General features: G+C 42.2%; 1 protein-coding gene across 3 annotated transcripts in view; it reads right to left on the reverse strand.

Moving 5' to 3' along the window:
* PLD1 (phospholipase D1) overlaps positions 1 to 19,309 on the reverse strand; it is a 199,411-nt gene that overhangs the window by 126,853 nt on the left and 53,249 nt on the right. For 2 of the 3 annotated variants that reach the window (XM_059687038.1, XM_059687036.1), the window contains exon 1: positions 16,384 to 16,556. The exons of the other annotated variant lie outside the window; for it this stretch is intronic. The gene's annotated coding sequence lies outside the window, so the exon portion shown is untranslated. Of the gene's footprint in view, positions 1 to 16,383; positions 16,557 to 19,309 lie in introns of those variants that run through there. 3 annotated transcript variants of the gene reach the window in all.

The raw sequence follows: 19,309 nt of genomic DNA on the forward strand, positions 1-19,309 counted from the left end.
GCAGTTGTATGCTCAGAATTTGAACCATTAGAATAGAAATTGATTATGCCTGTCCTTTGATACCACTTAGTTCTGGCTGATTAAGCAAAAACAATTCAGCTGATAAAAGCAAAACAAAAACCTATCCTTTAACTTCTGTCCTCAGAGATAACTCGCACAAACCCAAGAAACCAAGCATAACTCACTTTTGGTTTTGAAGGTTAGAACACATCAAATCCACTGTGACTCAGCACACGGGCTTCACTTAAAGTTGCCTGAACCAGGTTTGCATAATATGGTTACACATAAAAAGAAACAGCCAAAGAGCACATAGAAAGAATTAGGCAGGAAGGGCCCTGCCCTTGGAGATTAAAGTTTTAGATCTAATCTTGACTCCACGGTTCCCCCCCCCTCCACCTCCACCCCTGCTACCAAGTAAACCAATTCAATTCCTGTTGAAATTAAAGAGGTACTTTTCATATTGACCTACCTACCCTAACATTCCAAGCATGCAGTTGGCATTGAATAAATGCTTTCTAGCTTACATTTAACAAGCACTTACTAAGTACTTTATATGTATTATATCATTTCAACATCATAATCTTATATAATAAAAGGGTAATATGCAAATAGACCAAATGGCAAAACACCCGAACAACCAATCAAAGAGTAATAGGCTAATGATATGCTAAGGCTGCTCAACTGCTCACTATGACATGCACTGACTACCAGGGGGCAGATGCTCCAACTGGAAGGTTAGCTTGCTGCTGGGGTCCGGCCGATCGGGACTGAGTGAGATGGGCTGGACACACCCTGGAGCTCTCCCACGGTCCCTCCCAAGCCCAATCGTGCACCAGTGGGGTCCCTCAGCCTGGCCTGCACCCTCTTGCAATCTGAGACCCCTCAAGGGATGTCAGAGAGCCAGTTTCAGCCCCATCCTGCAGGCCACTCCCTGTGGAAGGGCACCAGATGCAGGGCTCATGGCTGGCCTATCCCGATCCGGACTGATTGGGCGTGAACCCACAGCAGGCACAGTGGGGCTGGGATGAGCGGGAGGGGCAGCTAGGAGCTGCAGGCAGTGTTGGACTGCAGGTTTCGGCCCGATCCCTGCAGGCCACCAAGAGGGACCCCACCCGTGCATGAATTTGTGCACTGGGCCTCTACTAACCTTATAAAGTAGATTTTTATATTATCTGCATGTCACAATTACAGAAACTAAGGTTTAGAGAGATTAGTAATATGCCCATATGAGTCAACTGTTGGGTGGCAGAGAGAGGACTGCAAGGCTAAGGTTCTTAATCCAGGTGCACTGCTGTCTCTCTGAACTCAACTGGGCACCTCCCCCCCCCCAAAGTAAGCATCATCATCAATGAACATGTGAGGCTGTTTCACTTAAAGTTTGCTTTATCGCTCACCTTTTCCCACCACCTGTCTGACTAGGAGAATTGAGATCCTTGTTACTCAAAGTGTGGTCCATGGACCTGGAGCACAGGCATCATCGTGAAGCTGGTTGGAGATGCAGAACCTGAGTCCCATCGCAGAATCAGAATCTGCATTTTACCAACATGCCCCGGTGATGCCTATGGACAACATTGGAAGGGCACTGGTTTAGACCAGCTCCAAATGACCTATTTGATTTAATGGCAGGAAGAAAGGAGGTCTGAGAAGGAAAAATGTGACAGAAGTGTTAGACTCAGTGAGAACAAAAGCAACTTGCTATGGCTGTGTCAGGACCTCACTGATTTATAAAATTATAACTCATAAAGGACCTATAAAGATCCCCAGGTATCATAAACGCAAAACTGAAACTATAGGGGTATACCTGTAGTTCCTCTCCCTTCTAAAACTTCAAAACCTGTGTCTGTGGAAGCATGTCTCTTGAAGCACATAAAAATATATGAAGTCTTTGGCAAATACTGAATCATATTTATCAGGCCGAGAGTCGAGCTGTGCTATGAATTGATAACACTCAAGATCTGTAATATCTGCCGCCTTCGGTCACAATCCTGGAGTCACTTCTTATCAAGGTAACTTCATCCTTTTAAGCATTAACACATGTTTAAAGCATTGAACACTAAAATAAACTTAAATTTTAGTTTAAATTTGAACTATTTCCATATGGCCTGTGGTTTTCTTTTTCAGTGGCACACCGACATTTTGCAGAAAGTGGCCTGTATTTTTAGCCAAATGTGCAGACAGTGACCATCCTCTCACAAGAGATCTGAGTTAAGCTGGGCCATGAGTCAGAATCTAAAGAAGCATTTGAGGGAGTTAACTTCTGTTCAGTATTTCAGACCTGTTAAACGGAGTTATGAAACCAAATAACCACATTTAAAAGCTATACGCACAACTTAAAGTGGTCTTAGTAGAAGGTAAGATGTGTATTTGACTTTTTCCTTTATTCCTGTTTTAAAAATAAAAAGAATATTTATTTCCTAGTTGCAATGCTATGGAACTAAGAGAGTATATTGTATAGGGGTGGAAATTCCTTCTCTTCCTCTGTTTTTTTTTTTTCCTTTTGCCATTTGAAATCTACTAGGCAGTTTCTTCTCCTTAAAGCCTTCAATTATACATTCTTGACACTTCCTACTTCCTCCCTGTCTTCATCTAGGGAGAAGTAGAATGGACTTCTTGCTAATTAATCATCCAGATATCTCCTAGATGGCGTGCCATCAACCACAATGGATCTAAAAAACAAACAAACTGCTTTTAATTCTCTACCCACTTATTGTTACTGTCATGAATCAGACTCTGGATTTTCAATAAACCGCATCAAACAACTCAGGGTTTTACAATAAAAGAAAAAAGAAAGACATGGGCCTGCTCAGAGTCAGAGGGCAAGCAGGAAGCAGAGCAAAGTTTAGGGCAGTGTGTCCCCGAGGATTCTGACTGAGAGCTGAGTCCAGAGGCCGCAGAAACAGGAGGTGTATACTAACTATGAGGAAGCAATGACGGGGTAACCCAAGGCCTGGGTCATCCCAGGATGGGGGGCTTCCTCCTGAGGAATCCCAGGAGAGAATTAAATGCATGAGTTTCCCACAACAGTCCAAATGAGACCAGTAATAGGTTACATCAAAAACTTGTAACAAGTGCGCTAAACCAACCTCACTGCTGGTGGCATTGTTAATGCATCTGCCACTTTCAGGCATAATTTAGTAATATGTTTGTAGAGCCACAAAAACCGTTATCCTCTTTGATCTGGCAATCACACTCTAAAAAGATGGGGAAAGGGACATGCAGGAAGTTGTTCACCAGCAAGAATAAAGGTAGACGCCTGCATTGAGGTCTAAACACACAAGTACAGGCTGGGGTTGCCTGGGCTGACAGCTGTTTTGTGAGAAAGCCTTGGGAAGTTGGGATGAGCCACCCTCAGCACAGGGCTCCTTGGGAGGGAGTAGCATGAACAGAGGGAGCTCACACTGCAATCAGCTGAGCTGGGTGTGAGTCCCGGTTCTCGATTCCACAGACGTGGCAAGTTATTCAAATTCCACAAGCTTGGTTTCCTCATCTATAGAATGACGATAGCATACTTCCATGATTCTAAGATGTACTTTCTGTCCCCCTCCCCCAACACACATGTGCAAACTTTTTCTGAAACTGACATGACTCCTGTACTTCCTGTGTACATTTAATAGGATGGTATTTTCCTTGTCTATTTTCTCTGAAAAACTGAAATTTAATTGATGGTGTGTCTTGCCATTAATAGTGTCCTAGAATCAAGGAAATACAACAGCAATGCCCATCTCAGTATTGTTATAAAGACTAAATGACATAACATATGTAAGGCACTTTGGCACGCGACCTTGGAAATAGTAACTGCTCAAAAAGTGACACGTGTTATTATTATTGGTGAAAGGTCTGATGCTCTCTTGGGATACATTATCAGAAGAGCAGCATCCAAGAAAGCAGCCGGCAATCCCAGCCTGCTAGTAGGTTTACCATGGATAGTCAGAGAATAAGGACCAAGTTGGAGAAGAGTCTGAAAAGCATACATTATGAAAAATGGTTGAAAAAAATCTGAGCTGTTAGGCTGAACAAAAATGAGAGGCCCTTCAAACATCTCAAGACCTAGGGGTGTCAGTAGATGTTTCCTCTGAGGTTCCAGGGGAGAGAGCTGGAACTCAAGGATGGATAGTCCATAGAAGCCAGTGGCACTTCAGCATCAAAGACAACTTTCTAACATGTTGAGCTCTCTAGGAATGAAAGAGCCCTAGGAAATGGAGAGCTTCCTAAAACAGGAAGCATGCCACCAGCGCCTGGATGGAATTCAGCACTCTAGAATTCCATGCCTGACTCTTCCTCCTCCAGACTAGACCTCTGGGGGCCACTCAGAGTGGAATTGCTCCCAGGCCTCCATTAGCACAGGCTGAGGGGAGGGAAAATTAGCACTAAAGTGGCAAAAAGGGTAGGGAGAAGAAGATGAATTCATTAGGTTGTCTGGCAAGACTCAGTTTGGATGTTGAGGACTTGCAAATTCAAACTCAAGTGGCAAGAGGCAGTATCTCTAGGGGCCATGGAGTGGAGAAATATGAAGTCTAGCCCTTAAAGTCGGCATTTTGCAAGTCCTAAAGACAGATACCACCATCAACACAGCTGACTTATTCCATGTAGAATGTTCCAGTTGGAGTCTAATGAGTCCATATAAGGTGGAAAAGGTAAAGGGATTAAGAAAATAAACAACAAAAAACTCATAGACACAGACAACAGTATGGTATTACCAGAGGGAAAGGGCAGTGGGGGAAGAGAAAAATGAGGGTAAAGGGGGTATAAATGCTTATGAAAGCAGACTTGACTTGGGGTAGTGAACACATAATACAGATAACGTATTATAGAATTGTATACCTGAAACCTACATAATTTTACTAACTAAAGCCACACTCAATAAATTCAATAAAAATTAAAAAGTAATCTCCAATTAAAACTATTTTAATTTAAAACAATAGTATATTCAGCAAATCCGATATTAGATGAGTTTATAAAATTATGTACTACTACCTCTTCTCTTGTCAATCAAATTCTGTGAAAATTTTGTCAAAATTGTAATCAAATATTTAGTTTCTATAAAAGCATGTTTTCTATTCACAATTATAATAGGTACTATTAATTTTTAAAAGTCTAATCTTTTATCATTAAAAAAAGAGAGATGCAGACCAGTTGTATGAATTACAGCAAACTCTTGGTGAGATCCACCTTCTTTCCTTCACATGCAGGCCAGCTTTCTTATTGGCACAATTACATACTTTTTCTTAAATTAACCCTCTATCCACAAAAAAGAAAATGAAATCACAATGAGATACCACTAAAATAATTACCCCTTTTTCTATGCATTGCAGAGAAAACCTCTACCCATACTCTATGAAAAACTGCCAAGATCTCAGATTAGAAGAGAAGTATAACTTTGGACTATATCTTTCATCAGCATTCACTTAAATACTGGTAGTAAGCTTACTGTGGACTTTGTGATTCAACCGCATTGTCAGTTCTACAATCAGTTTATCTAAATCTCTCTGAGCAAAGGTGCTGGGTATCAGCCTTGTCCAACAAACAAGCATCTTGCTTACATTGGGCAATCAGTGGGTAGTTTTACCAAGTCAAAATGAAAGGCACAGTAAGGCCTTCATCACAGTCTTATGCACCAGATTATGCTACTTTTGGTCCTCAGTTTATCAAGGTTCATCTACACATCTTTTGTCCAAAGACATCTATAATAATAAAAGCATAATATGCAAATCAACCAAACGACTGAATAGCAGAACAATGGTCCAGACAACCACACTATGACACGCACTGGTGCCAGGCCTGCCAAGGCAGGTGCAATGCGATTAGTCAGGGAGCCCCGCCATAGCCCTGTGATCTCCCCACAGAGTGAGGCCCAGGCTGCCGGCAGGGCAATCGATGGTGGGGGGGAGCTCCGTGATCGCCCCAAAGAGGGAGTCCCAGGCCACCCTCTGGCGTTGATCAATCTTGGAGCCCTGACCAGGTGGGTGGAGCCTCCCTCTGCTGGGTGATTGACCCTGGAGCAGAGGCCTAGACCACCCAGCCCAGGCTACCTGGCCCTAGGCCAGCGGTGCTGCAGCGGGTGGGTAGGAACTCCCTCTGCGCGGTGATCAATCTGGGGACCGCTCAGAGGGAGGCCCAGGCCACCCGGCTGGCGTCCACAGGGGGAGGCCCAGGCCAGCCAAGCAATTGCGCCCCACACCTGTCTCCCACAAAGGAAGGTGACCGATGGTGGGGGAAGGGGGGCAGCACCGCACAGATGGCAAGCAGTGGCAGCGATGGGACAGGTCCAGCTGCCGGCAGCCAGGGGAAGGTAAGCCCTGATAGGACCTGATCCCTGGCCAGGCCTAGGGACCCTGCTTGAGGGGTCCCGGATTGTGAGAGGGAGCAGGCAGGGCTGAGGGACACTCTCCCCCCCCCCCGCCCACTACATACACACATACACACACACACACACACACACACACACACACTGTACACAAATTTCGTGCACCAGGCCTCTAGTTTCTTATAATTGACTAGAGGCCTGGTGCACGAATTCATGCATGGATGGGGTCCCTCAGCCTGGCTGGTGAGTGGGGTGATCGGGGCATCTCATTCAGTCCCAATCAGGGCCACAGGAGGTAGGCTGTCTGGGGAGAGGGGCTCAGAGGGGAAGGGACCGCAGGAGTTTGGCCAGCCTTGGGAGGTTGGCTGTGGGAGCACACTGACCACCAGGGGGCAGCTCCTGCATTGAGCATCTGGCCCCTGGTGGTCAGTGTGCATCTTAGCGACTGGTCGACTGGTTGTTCTGGTAATGGTCGCTTAGGCTTTTATATACTTACTAGGGGCCTGGTGCACGAAATTCGTGCACTGGGTGTGTGTGTCGGGGGGAGTGTCCCTCAGCCCAGCCTGCCCCCTCTCACATACTGGGAGCCCTCAGGCGTTGACCCCCATCACCCTCCAATCGCAGGATCTGCCCCTTGCCCAGGCCTGACACCTCTGGCCTAGGCGTTCGGCCCGGGCAGCGGGGACCCACAGCTGCAGCGGCCCCATGATCGTGGGCTTCGCTTTAGGCCCAGGCAAGGGACCCCTAGCTCCTGGGACTGCCAGCTTCGACTGTGCCTAGCTCCCATCCCTGGCTCCACCCCTACTTCCTGCTATCACTGGCCAGGGCGGAAAAGGCACCTGATTCTCTGATCATGGCTGGGGGGCAGGGCAAAGGCGGCCCCAGGGCCGCCTTTGCCCTGCCCCCCAGCTCTTAGCTCCCCCCTGGGTTTCCGATCACTGTCAGTGGCAGGGGGCTTCTTCCTGCTTTCCCTTTCGCCTCCCTGCATTGTGCCTACATATGCAAATTAACCGCCATCTTCTTGGCAGTTAACTGCCATCTCATTTGGCAGTTAATTTGCATATAGCCCTGATTAGCCAATGAAAAGGGTAGCTTGTACGCCAATTACCATTTTTCTCTTTTATTAGTGTTGACTAGAGGTCTGGTGCATGGAAATTTGTGCACTGAGGTGGGGGTCCCTCAGTCCGGCCTGCCCCCTTTCATAGTCCGGGAGTCCTCAGGGAATGTCCTACTGATAGCTAAGCCACAGTCTGGCCTCCCTCTGTGGGAGGCAACCGGACCGATAAGGGGAAGGCAATGCCCCCATCATGCCATTGCTGCTGCCACTGCCAGCTACCGTGGTTGCCTGAGCCTCGGCCCTCACAGCCACCACGGCTGCCTGGGTCTCGGCCGAGCCTTCATAGCAGCAGCTGCCATCCGCAGCTTGCCTGAACCTCGGCCCGGCTCTTGCAGTAGCAGCCGCTGTGGCTTTGTCCGGAAGGACGTCTGGTCTAATTAGTGCATTACCCTTTTATTAGTATAGCTATAGATACCTCTGTAAAACCAGATACAGTTAAGAATCCATATGAGGTAAGATGAAAATTCTTACTTCCGCTGTATTGACCTTGGATCAGGTGCTAGGATGGGGTCTAAGAGACCAAAGGTCGATAGCTCTCCATCAGGGACTCACAGTCCAGGGGGTGGGGGTGGGGGTCGGGGGGCAGGCTTTTAACAGATAATGTTCAGAATGTGAAAAGAAGTGAAGTGGAGACCTGAGGAGGAAATGCTCAATCTGGGGATTGGGGAAAGTTACTGCTGGAAAGGCACATTGGAAAGGGATCCTGAAGACCATGTAGGAGTTCACTGAGCATACTCAAAAGGGGAGCACATTCAGAAAAAGGAACAGTAAAAAATAACCCTGATATCTAAGCAAGAGAGCAAAGTAGAGTGAGGACCATGATAATTATCTTCAGATATCTGGGGGGACTACCCATACTCTATGAAAAACTGTCAAGATCTCAGATTATAAGAGAAGTATAACTTTGGACTATATCTTTTTATCAGCATTCACTTACATACTGGTATTAAGCTTACTGTGGACTTTGTGATTCAACCACATTGTCAATTCTACAATCAGTTTATCTAAATCTCTGGGGAACTATCTGACTAGGCATTTGTTTCTCCCATGTCGAAGGTACTATGAAAATCAAGGGGAGGAGGGTACCTACAAGAGTGTACATTTCAGTTTAATATGTATAAGAACATTCCAGAAAGCAGAACCATTAAACAAAGAAATATGTTGCTTTGAGCAGGCAAGTTTACATCATAATTATATAGATTAGAGTCCATTTGGTTCTAATTCTAGTTCAGTTCCTGGTAAGTGCTTAATAAATAGTATCTATACACATTGTGAGATGTGGGACTCACCTTCACATTGTAAGTTCCAACACCACACCAGCTGACATCATGGCAATGTCTCATGCATGGCTTAGGAAGGTGGACAAGAGACCACCAAGGGTCCCTCCCAACCTGGGTTTCTCATTTGATTGTCTCTGCCCATTTCTGATCTGGCATCATTCAGATTGTCAAACTGCAGCGGGAAGGCCGGGGAGGGTTGGGGGGGCAGGAGGGAGGGGGGTAAGAGATCAACCGAAGGACTTGTATGCATGCATATAAGCATAACCAATGGACATAAGACACTGGGGGATAGGGGAGGCTAGGGGACTGTCAAGGGCGGGAGGAAAAAAAGGACACATATGTAATACCCTTTGTAATACTTTAAGCAATAAAAAATAAAAAGAAAAAAAGAAAAAAGAAAAGACACTAAAGAAATGTCTACTGAAAACCTGCTATGTAAATGTTAGCTGTCACTTCTATTGTTATTGTCCTTTCCTCTGATATTATTTTTTTACTAACTTTATCACCCCTGGTTTTGTTTTATTTCAAAACAAAACATATGTGTGTATGTGTTTAATGGTATGCAAATATTTTTGCAAGCCAATTCAAATCCTTAGTAGAGCATATAAGTCATAAAAATGAAATAAAATAACATTCTACAGTTTATTATAAATGATACTAATAACAATACTAACATTCACTTAACACTTATTAAACACTAAGCACTGTGGTAGGCCTTCTATACACATTATTTCATTAATTCTCATAAGAACCCTGCAAGGTAGGTGCTAATATTATAATCCCTGTTTTATAGATAAGGAAATTGAGTCAGAAGATACAAGTAATTCACTCAAGCTCCCAACTAAGCAGTGGTCTAACCTAACGATTTTTCTTATAACATAGTTTATAACAGACTCATATTAATAGTTATGTACTCCCATATAGCTTTTAAATTTGAATATTTTCACTTCAATCTTAAATATAGGGACTCCAGAAAACAAATATAGGCCCCTTAATCTAATAAACAGGTGACAACAGTGAGTTCATTTGGTCCTAATCTCACACTTTGGCACACTGTTGAGAAGAAAGGGCCTGCGCAGTAACCAGGTCATGTTTGACTAAGTGGTCTTTGAGTTTCACATTAAAATGTCCAGCTTTCTCACCTAATGTGATACATATGAAATGAATGAGCAAATCTAGAGAGGCAGAAAGTCGAATATTGGCTGCCTAGGACTGGGGGAAGAAAAAGGGAGAGAAGAGAGAGTGGATACAAGGTTTCTTTTGAAGGTGGTGAAAATGTTCTACAATCAAACAGACTCATAGATGCAGAGAACAGAATGATGGTTTGCAGAGGGGATGTGAGGTGGGGGGCTGGGTGAAAAAGGTGAAGGGATTGAGAAGTACATATGGGTAGTTACAAAATAGTCACGGGATGTAAAATATGGTGCAGGAAATATGGTTAATCCAATGTAATAACTGTGTGTGGTGCTGGGTGGATATTGGAAATATCGGGGGGAACACTGTAAAACACATGATTGTCTAACCACTATGCTGTACGCCTGAAACTAATACAAAAGAATATTGAATATAAACTGTAATTGAATAATTTTTTTAAACTTTTAAAGAGAAAATGTTCTATAATTACATTATGGTGATGGTTATACTAAAAAACACTGAATTGTACACAAAGGGATTAACTTAAGGGATTCATGTAAGTTAAACACTATTGATGAAGCTGTTCAGGAACAATTTCCAGGGTGCAGTATCAAGTGATCTGTAGTCACTCATGTGGCTGCTGTCTTCCAGAACAAGCATGGAAACCAGCTGTGCAATAATTAAGCCTGTACCCAAGAACAAAATGTTCACACAACAATGAGGAGACTACAGACCATGCCTGTAGAGTTGGAAGTGTTCCTCGGAGGCATAAGAGGCCTTTAGGCTCTTTTTCAAACGTCATTAGGTAAATGCTGAATGGTCTCAGCTTTTGATTTTTACCAACCCAGAAAAAATGGAAATATAATCTCATTCACCGGGACTAAACTGTTTTTAAATTAACAGAACGGAATATTAGAAACAGTTGCAATGGGGGAGTCAAAGGACCTCAAAAGGCCCCAAAGGCTCCAATCAAATCAATAGAACCTTGTGGCCTTCAGGACACCATCCTTCATGGCTTCATCTGTAAAATGAGGAAGGGAAAGAATGAAGTCAACTTCTCTCGGATTCTCTTCCATCTTCATTATTCCAGTCGAACCATCTCTTCTGAAAATTGTCTCAATACGTTGACTTGTCCCTTTCTAAATATCAACTGCTCTTAGACCAAGGCAGCATTATCATGACCCATTGGAATTCCGCGCAAGCGTCTTAGTTGGACTGATGTTTCAAGTGTTTAAATAGGCTCCACCCCACACCATTTATCAAACCATCTACCTTTTAATTGTATTTGCTATACCAGCTGACTAAAATTTTCAACCCAATGCATAAAAGTCAAAAGGCAGTTTCCTACAATAATGCATAAAGGCAGCAAAATAATTGTTCTCCAAAGTAAAAGTATCCTCTCCTTTATAAAAAATTGACCTTGCCTCAACTGTGGCCTGCCATTCCTAATCTATTTTAATTTTTATTATAAAAATAATAAATTTTTCTCAAAATAAACCTTAAGTTTATAAACTATTTGAGGAAATCAAAATCACTCTTAGCGCCACCAACATAAATAGATAGATTATGGGTGATGTTACTTAACCTACTATTAAATTTGGGTATGTCTTGTTCTCATTTTTTTCCTATACATGAGTTTTTATTTTTTGAATATATATTAATCGTGTTTAAAAATATTATTATGCAGAAAAGTATAAGAAAATATATAAAGTAGCAGAAATTGCCACCTTCAAAATAATCCATAAACCCTATTAACTTAAGGTGACTACCCCTTCTGCCATCTCCCTAAGCATAACACACAGAGAGAGGTATATTTTAAACATGGCCAAGTCTGTGATATACAAATAATTTGATATTGTTTTAACTTAAAGATCTAGTACCACAACTTCCTTCTATTACAATTTTTCATAAATAAAACTGGAATCCTACATAATAAAAAGCTAATATGCCAATTGTCCCCTTGACTGGGAGTTCAACCAGGAGTTCGACCAGGGGGCAGGGCCAGATGGCCAACTGCCCACAGCCCCTCCTCCCAACTGGCTCCACCCCCGATCGGCCCCCAACCCCGATCAGGGATGGGGCCAGCCGGCCAACCTCCCATGTCCCCTCCCCGCTGGCTGGCCAGCCTGATCGGCACAGCACTGATCCAGGTGGGCCTGCCGGACCCCACCCATGCACGAATTCATGCACCAGGCCTGTAGTAGTTACATAATGGTCCATCATGCAATTTTCCTCTTCTGTTTTATTTCTAACTTTTCATGGTAATAAATAATACTTCAATGAGTATTTTATACTGAAAGCTTCACACTTCTACTTCAAAAATTCCAATCTACCACCCTATTCCTTTTGTGATTTCTTCTATTGGTTTTAGGAAGAGAAGTACTTTCCCATCCAAAGATCAGAACTTTCGTTGTTATTGTTGCTGTTTTTTAATTTGTCTCCTTAATCTATGGACTATATGTTAATACATTAAGATTCCAAACTTATCTGTCATGTGTTTAAGTTTTAGCCCAATGTAGGTTATTTGCCCAACATTTTCAAATGCACACTTATGTTTTTAAAGGAAATGCATGCCTCATATTCTTGGCTTTCGACTAAACCTCAGGACTGACAAAATAACCAGAGCTTTGATTATCAGCGGGAAGTCATACTGGGAGGAATGAAGAGGCACTCACACAGGCCAAATTCAAGCTAAACAATCAGAAGGTCCAAGTCCCTGGCCTCAGTGTTTTATTGTTGTAGCCTTAAGAAGTCTCAAGAGTTCCAAGGTCAGTTTATGTAGTTGAAAGACAGTTTTCAATGCTGTGGGCTTATTCGCCAATGTAAACTGGTCACTATGGGTCTCATTTACTGACCACGGGAAAACTCTATGTCCTGCCTTAGGTCACCACATTCTTGCCATTGATTATGAGTAGAACAGTTGAGAAAGCAGAACACAAAGGACATGCCTTACCAGTTGTCAGGGGGTCAACAGAAACATCTTTGAGTGTGAGGAGCAACACAGAGGTCAGTATGTACAGGGCTGCTTCTCATTAATAACAAATATCAGATTATATTTCCCAAGAACATCAACTTCTCAGGCCGATTTTTTTTTCTCCTACCGCAGCACCCTCTCCCTCACCATCCCTCCAAGGCACAATCCTGTTACTGCTGCTTGCTAGTCGCTATGAGTTGAGACAAATTACATAACTTCTCTGGGACAGTTTCCACAATGAGAAAATGGGGATAATAAAGACAATTGACCTCTTAGGGTTGTTGTGAGGATTAAATAAGATGCTTAGGACAGTACTGCCCTTGGGAAATGTTTTTTGAGGGCTAGTTATCATTATTATTATTACTCTTACCACTGCCTCTACTACTCCTGCCATGATTGCTGTTACCATCACCCCCACAAATGCCAGAAGGTGAAGCTGAAATTGGGCTCTTCAGCATGAAAGAGGGAACTTGGGAAGTCTCTGGTCAGATCAGTCCTGGACTAAAATCTGTCCTCAGCCTTTGCAAGCCCACTGAGAAGTTAGTATTTACTGTCATTACTGAAATAGTGAATTTCTGGGGTGGATGGCATCACAATCTCTCCCGCTTTCTGTCCCCATTTTCTGATACGAAAGCACAAGATCGATGCAAACTGGCACCTTCGATGAGCGTGGTTAAGAGCAAGAACCGGGGCCAGGGGGTAGGGGGTTGGGGGGCTAGGCAAGAAAAAGGTGGAGGTGGCACTGTTCATCGTAGCCTCTACTTGAATCTCACACAGTAGAAACTGCAGTTCAAGAGCTGACACCTCCCAAAAGATACAGAGTGAAGATCAAGACCGTGGGCAGGAATGAGAGTAATCTGGGGTGTGTGAGTAGGTGAAAACGTAACAAGGTTCAGCAGTCAGAAAAACCACCTCTAATACCACAATTACTGCTACTTATTCATTCCTTTTTTAGAGTGCCATTCAAGTTTCCCAGGGTTTCGAGTCTGGGACAATTCATGTCAAAATAGTTTATCTAAGGATGTATCTCCAACTTCAAAACTCAGGTTCATTTTAAAAGGAAATGAGGCTCACATGCTTCTGGATCATCGGCGAGGTACATAGGCTTCTGGACATCAATCAGACATCCAGAGGACTTTAAATATCAACAAGAAAGAGATCAACCAAAGGACCTGTATGCATGCATATAAGCCTAACCAATGGACACAGACAAAAGGGAGGTGAGGGTATGAGTAATGAGTGGGGGGGGGGGGGTTAGGGGGACAACGGGGGAATAAGGACACATATGTAATACCTTAATCAATAAAGAAAAAAAAAGAAAAAGAAAGAAAGTGTGTTTATCCAACTCAGTTAATCAACTGAAAGCTCAACTTAAAATGAGAGAAAATGCCCGTCTCTATTTATTTTTTTGCGAAAAGAAGAAATGTAACAAAAGGAAACCAGTCTGGCAAGATGAGAACAAGAATTACAATGTGTGTTCCAGGCCTAGAATCAGGAATAAGATTTGCTTAGCTATATTATCCCAAAATTATAGATTTTGAACACTCTATAGTCTTTTTTACCTCCCCAAGTTTAGAAGAAACGTATTTTAATGAATATTCTTTGGGAAAAAAACCCTAAAACCTGTCTTTTAGTGTGTTTCCCCTCTTATTCTATTCTTTGCCTCATTGTTTATTTCTGTTTCTAATCAGAAATGAAGCAATTTCTGCAAACACAGAAACTGAAACCTACCAGACATAAATGAGCTTTTTAAGACTTTTATCCATGTAAGAGAAGTACAAACAAATAATCAACGAGTAAAATGTCTCAACATTGTTCTTTTAAAATCACTGGGTAGCTGCAATCAGATTGACAAACGTCTCCCTTTAAAATTTAAATGAAAAACTGATGAACAAAATAGAACCAGAGACATGGATACATGGTACAGACTGACAGATGTCAGAGGGGAGGTGGGTGTGTGTGGAGGGAGGGGCGGGGAGGGTGGCGGTGAGATGAAAGAAAGTGGAGAGACTAGCCAAAGAACATATATGCATAGCCCATGGACACACACAGCAATGTGATGAGGTCCACAAGGAGGGGAGGGAGGGGCAAAGGGGGAGGAATGGGGGACATCTGTAATAGTGTCAACAACAGAAATAAAATATAATTTAAAAAATTTAAATTAATAGCATTTAATAATTAATAATATACATACGTGCCACAATAGCATAATTAAGCAAGCCATAGCAATCTTTGCTTTTTTTTTTTTTTTTTGGAAATCTACTAAAAACCGAGTATTTTTGCTGTTAGAGAAAGTACCTGCAGAGGCAGGGCTATAATATGGCTGACCGGTTGTGTCTTAGGGTATAAAGTACAGTCAGCTTTGTAATCCTGAAGTGGCATGCAGCCATCACTTTTACAACTTCAGCCTCAGCAGAAATGGCAACTGGGATCCTTAAAACGTAACAAGTCATCTCCAAGATGTTTTTTAATTACTTATTTCTGTCTCCCTCCTCCCTCAATGTTACTTTTTTAAAGAGTTGAAGATGGAGAACGGGACCCTGTCTGAAACATTGTATTTCCTGGCAAGCGGGGGACAGGGGCGGGCGGGGGCGGGGGGGAGGCGGGAGAGAAGACTAAAATGGCAATAACAGAAGCAGAGCAGCATATTTAAAAAGACTAGTGCATTATCTGGAACGAAAGTGCACGTAAAATAACAGAAAATCAAGTGTATTTCAAAAAGTGTTGTAAACTTTAAAATACCCAGCTGAATGCCTCTTATAGAACAACTTCATGCTGGGTTGCTTTGGTGACAAATTCACAAAAGTGAAATTGCTCTCTGGATCTTTAAGTGAATACAATTAAGGAAAATGTTCTCATGATACCTAGTCGTGTTGACTTAATTTAGTTGTGTTACTGTCAGCAATACATTTGCATCTTACAAGGCACATTCTAGCCTTACAGTCATATTTACTCCTAGAGCAAACCTCAGATTCTGCAGACTCACAAGCAGTGACAATCAAGGAAGGAATCCAGCCCAGCTTAGTCCACCTGTACACTCTGCCTACATCCATTGTTAGGTATTTTACGAGGCATTCCAGAAAAATGCCAGACTTTCCAAAGATATCTGGTTCATTCTAACTTTCAGGAATAGGCCCTGGGGAAAACCACGCACCAGGCAGGCACTCGAGTGGGAGGGACAACACCGCTAGCGGGAGCACAGCACCCTGCTACCTGACGCTCAAACATAAAATACAATCAGCCGTGTAGACCATCGTAGCTATGCCCAGAAGATTTAATGGGGAGGGCACCAAAAGAGTAATTCTGGAAAAGGAACTGAAAATGCTTACAAACAAGTACACATCTCGGAGCCTGCAAATCCAACACTCAGTGGTCATGTCTTCCTGGATTCTGCTGCATTCAAGAGAGTCAAACAATGCTTATACTATCAGGAGACTCATAACCCCCAAACCCCTGTTCTGTTCTAAAGGAACACAACAGCAGCACAAACACTACGCTGTCATCTCATCGCCCAGTGAGCACGGAGAGCAAGTCTGACAGATGCCACACAAAGTTCAAAATGTTACGTACTAACCTGGTGCCCCTGTGAAAACGGTCGCTTCATGTTGCTTTAAAGAAAGAATCCTTGCTAGGGAACTAATCTCCAAAGCAGCTGATAGTCAAGAGGTGGGGGGGAAACACTGACAGCCCAGGGAATCCACACACAGGGAAAGCAGACTGCTCCCAGTTTTCAGCCGCCTCCCTAAAGGCAACTTAAGTCAAAGCCAAGCCCACAGAGCACTTTAGCCTATAAGCTTCAGTAATGAACTCGAGACCACACCCCATATGTTAACTAGACACTGGGCTGCTGTGAGAAATAAAATCCACAGACAGAATGAGCTGAGGCTTAAGGCTTCGTGTTTGTGCTTGCTGTCGGAGAAAGCTAGAACACAAAAAACTTAACACAAAGAGAATTCACACCCTCGCCCCCCTTCAGACACTGCACTAAAGTGACTCATTTATTTTAAACAAGAGCAATACAGTCTGCCCTCCATGAAGGCCATGAAATGAGTTTACATGGTTATCCAAGTTGGGTAGTGGTGGTGGTGGGAAAGCATAAACACTACAATTGCACATTGCATAAGAGGACACATGGAGTTACTGTTTCTGAGTCTCAGAGTCACACATCATCCAGATTTTCAGGTTTGTGGGGTTTTTTGTTTGTTTTTTGTTTGTTTTTTTTTGGTGGTGGTGGTGGGGGGGGTGGAGGATCACATTAAAAAGGTCTAAAACCTCATTAACCACTCAAGTCTAAAGTTCAAGAGGAAAATGAATCAAAGAACCTGAAAATTTACTCATAATTCAGTCTCACCATCTGTATTTAGGTTATATGTATATGCTAAAAAAAGAATTTTTTTGTAGTTTTGGAGCTTTTTATAGTTTAAAATGGAACTTACTATGACTCACTGTCATTTCAAAGTATGGAATTTAAATTTATTTTTCATTCTAGGAAAAGGTAACTGATAATTTCTTTAAGGCATTTATATCTTAAAAGTCAATAATGTTTGAGCATGATGCTTACAAAAGAATAAGAAATGCTCTGCTTTTGAACATAATGTGTCTACAATACACACAATTTTCCCCTAGTTTTAACTCCAAGAAGAGCCTCAATTTTAATAGATTGATTTCTCTTCTATTTAAATAAGAGCTATATAACATAGTGGTCAAAGTTACCTGACTTTATTGTTTCTTTTAAGCCATAAGACTGAACCAAATATCCAAAGAACTTGATTCACTGTTGTCAAGTAGATTTACATGTGTTTCTGATAAAATTCAAGTTACTCAAAACCTATGAAACATAAGTCATTAGCGTATTAGCTCAACAAAATCAGGAAAAACCCAGAGACTCCCTCACACCTTAGACTTCCTGCCTTCCACCCACACCTGGGTCTTGGCTCAACATTTTTTCATGGGGTCACTTTAGATTAGTGGTTCCCAACCTTTTTTTGGCCATGCTCCTCCTAAGCATTTCTAAAATCCTGATGCTCCCCCCCCCATGACATATAATTCTTATTATTCAAAAAGTGAACTCCTATTCATGTGGAGGAAGCCTAAAAGGTCATTAACTTGGTCTAAACAAGCTTCCAAAGAACATGGCATCCATGACCGAGAAAAATAAAAGAATGAAAGGACAGGTGAAGTGCTGAGGAAGAAATCACTAAGAAATTGTTTAAAAAAATAATACTAATATGAAGTTATATGAAAAAATAGCAAGTAATGTTTCAAAACATATAATAGAGAACAGAATTGCATAAATATGTCATAATATACATTTATATGCTGTATATGAAGCCCCTAGAACCATAAGAAATGCAAAAAAATTCACTGTTAAATAACTCATTCTCAAATTGCCTCCCTTAAAAATCAAATTGCCCCCCTATGGGGGGGTGCCTCTTGTTGGGAACCCCTGCTTTAGAATGAGAGGGGCAAGAGAGTCACCTTGGTGAGAAAACTACCCTCAAGGACTGTGGCCCAGGCCTTAAAAAGGAGCCAGTACCCCACCTGGTGGCAAAACTAAGAAAAGGCTAGAACAGTTAAACCTCCAGGGAAATACTACTTTGATGTTGGAAGAAAAACAAAAAGAAAAGAATCAATTATGAGAACTCATTAATGTCAAATACAATGTGTAGTAGGGCTCCTGAAAAGTTTTTCTCCCACAAGAGTGGTCAAGTTCTACGTAACATAAAAATACTCATGCAAAAAAAGAAAATAATTACGTTCAAAACCATTTCTTTTATGTGGATCTAGTTTGCAAACATGTATGACGATTTGCATTCAAAAAGAAATCCTTTGATAAGTAATATTGATCTCTCTTTTACCCAAAGAGCTACAAAAAAATCATATGAGGTCAACATAATCTCTGAAGTGAAAGAAAAATGGAAATATTCTCAACTGAGATAGCTAACTACTGGTGGGATGACTCACTATGGTTTCAAAATATGGAATTTAAATGTCTCCACCATTCTACTAAAAAGCTGTATTCCTAGGATTTTCCCTACCTTTCCTGTAAAAAAAGTTTCTTTTGTCTGATATAAATTACTTCTGCTAAAATCAACATTCAATATCAACCTCAATGGAGATAAAGAACAATTAAATACTGGGTTTTGAATTATATTACAGTCTTTAACAAAAACTCCAGCAAAAATTAAAGTATCTTTTATATGAACCCAAGCCACACTGCTGAAACCAAAACCAATAATACTAGCTAATGTTTAAGCTCTTATTATAATCTAGCCCTGGTTCTAACGTGTTTTACATGTATTAACTTATTGATCCCTCTATTATTATACCAGTTTTACAGATGAGAAAAGCGAGGCACCTAAATTAAGCTAAGTACCCTGCCAAGATCAAATAGCCAGGGGTGGAACTGGCATTAGAATCTAAGCAGTCTGGCTCTGAAGTCAGTGCTCCTAACCACATACTTTAATAATTCTGTCCCCCGAGGACACACTGCTTGTGAA

The sequence above is a fragment of the Myotis daubentonii genome, chromosome 3 (assembly GCF_963259705.1).
Source record: "Myotis daubentonii chromosome 3, mMyoDau2.1, whole genome shotgun sequence".
Classification (NCBI taxonomy): Eukaryota; Metazoa; Chordata; class Mammalia; order Chiroptera; family Vespertilionidae; genus Myotis; species Myotis daubentonii.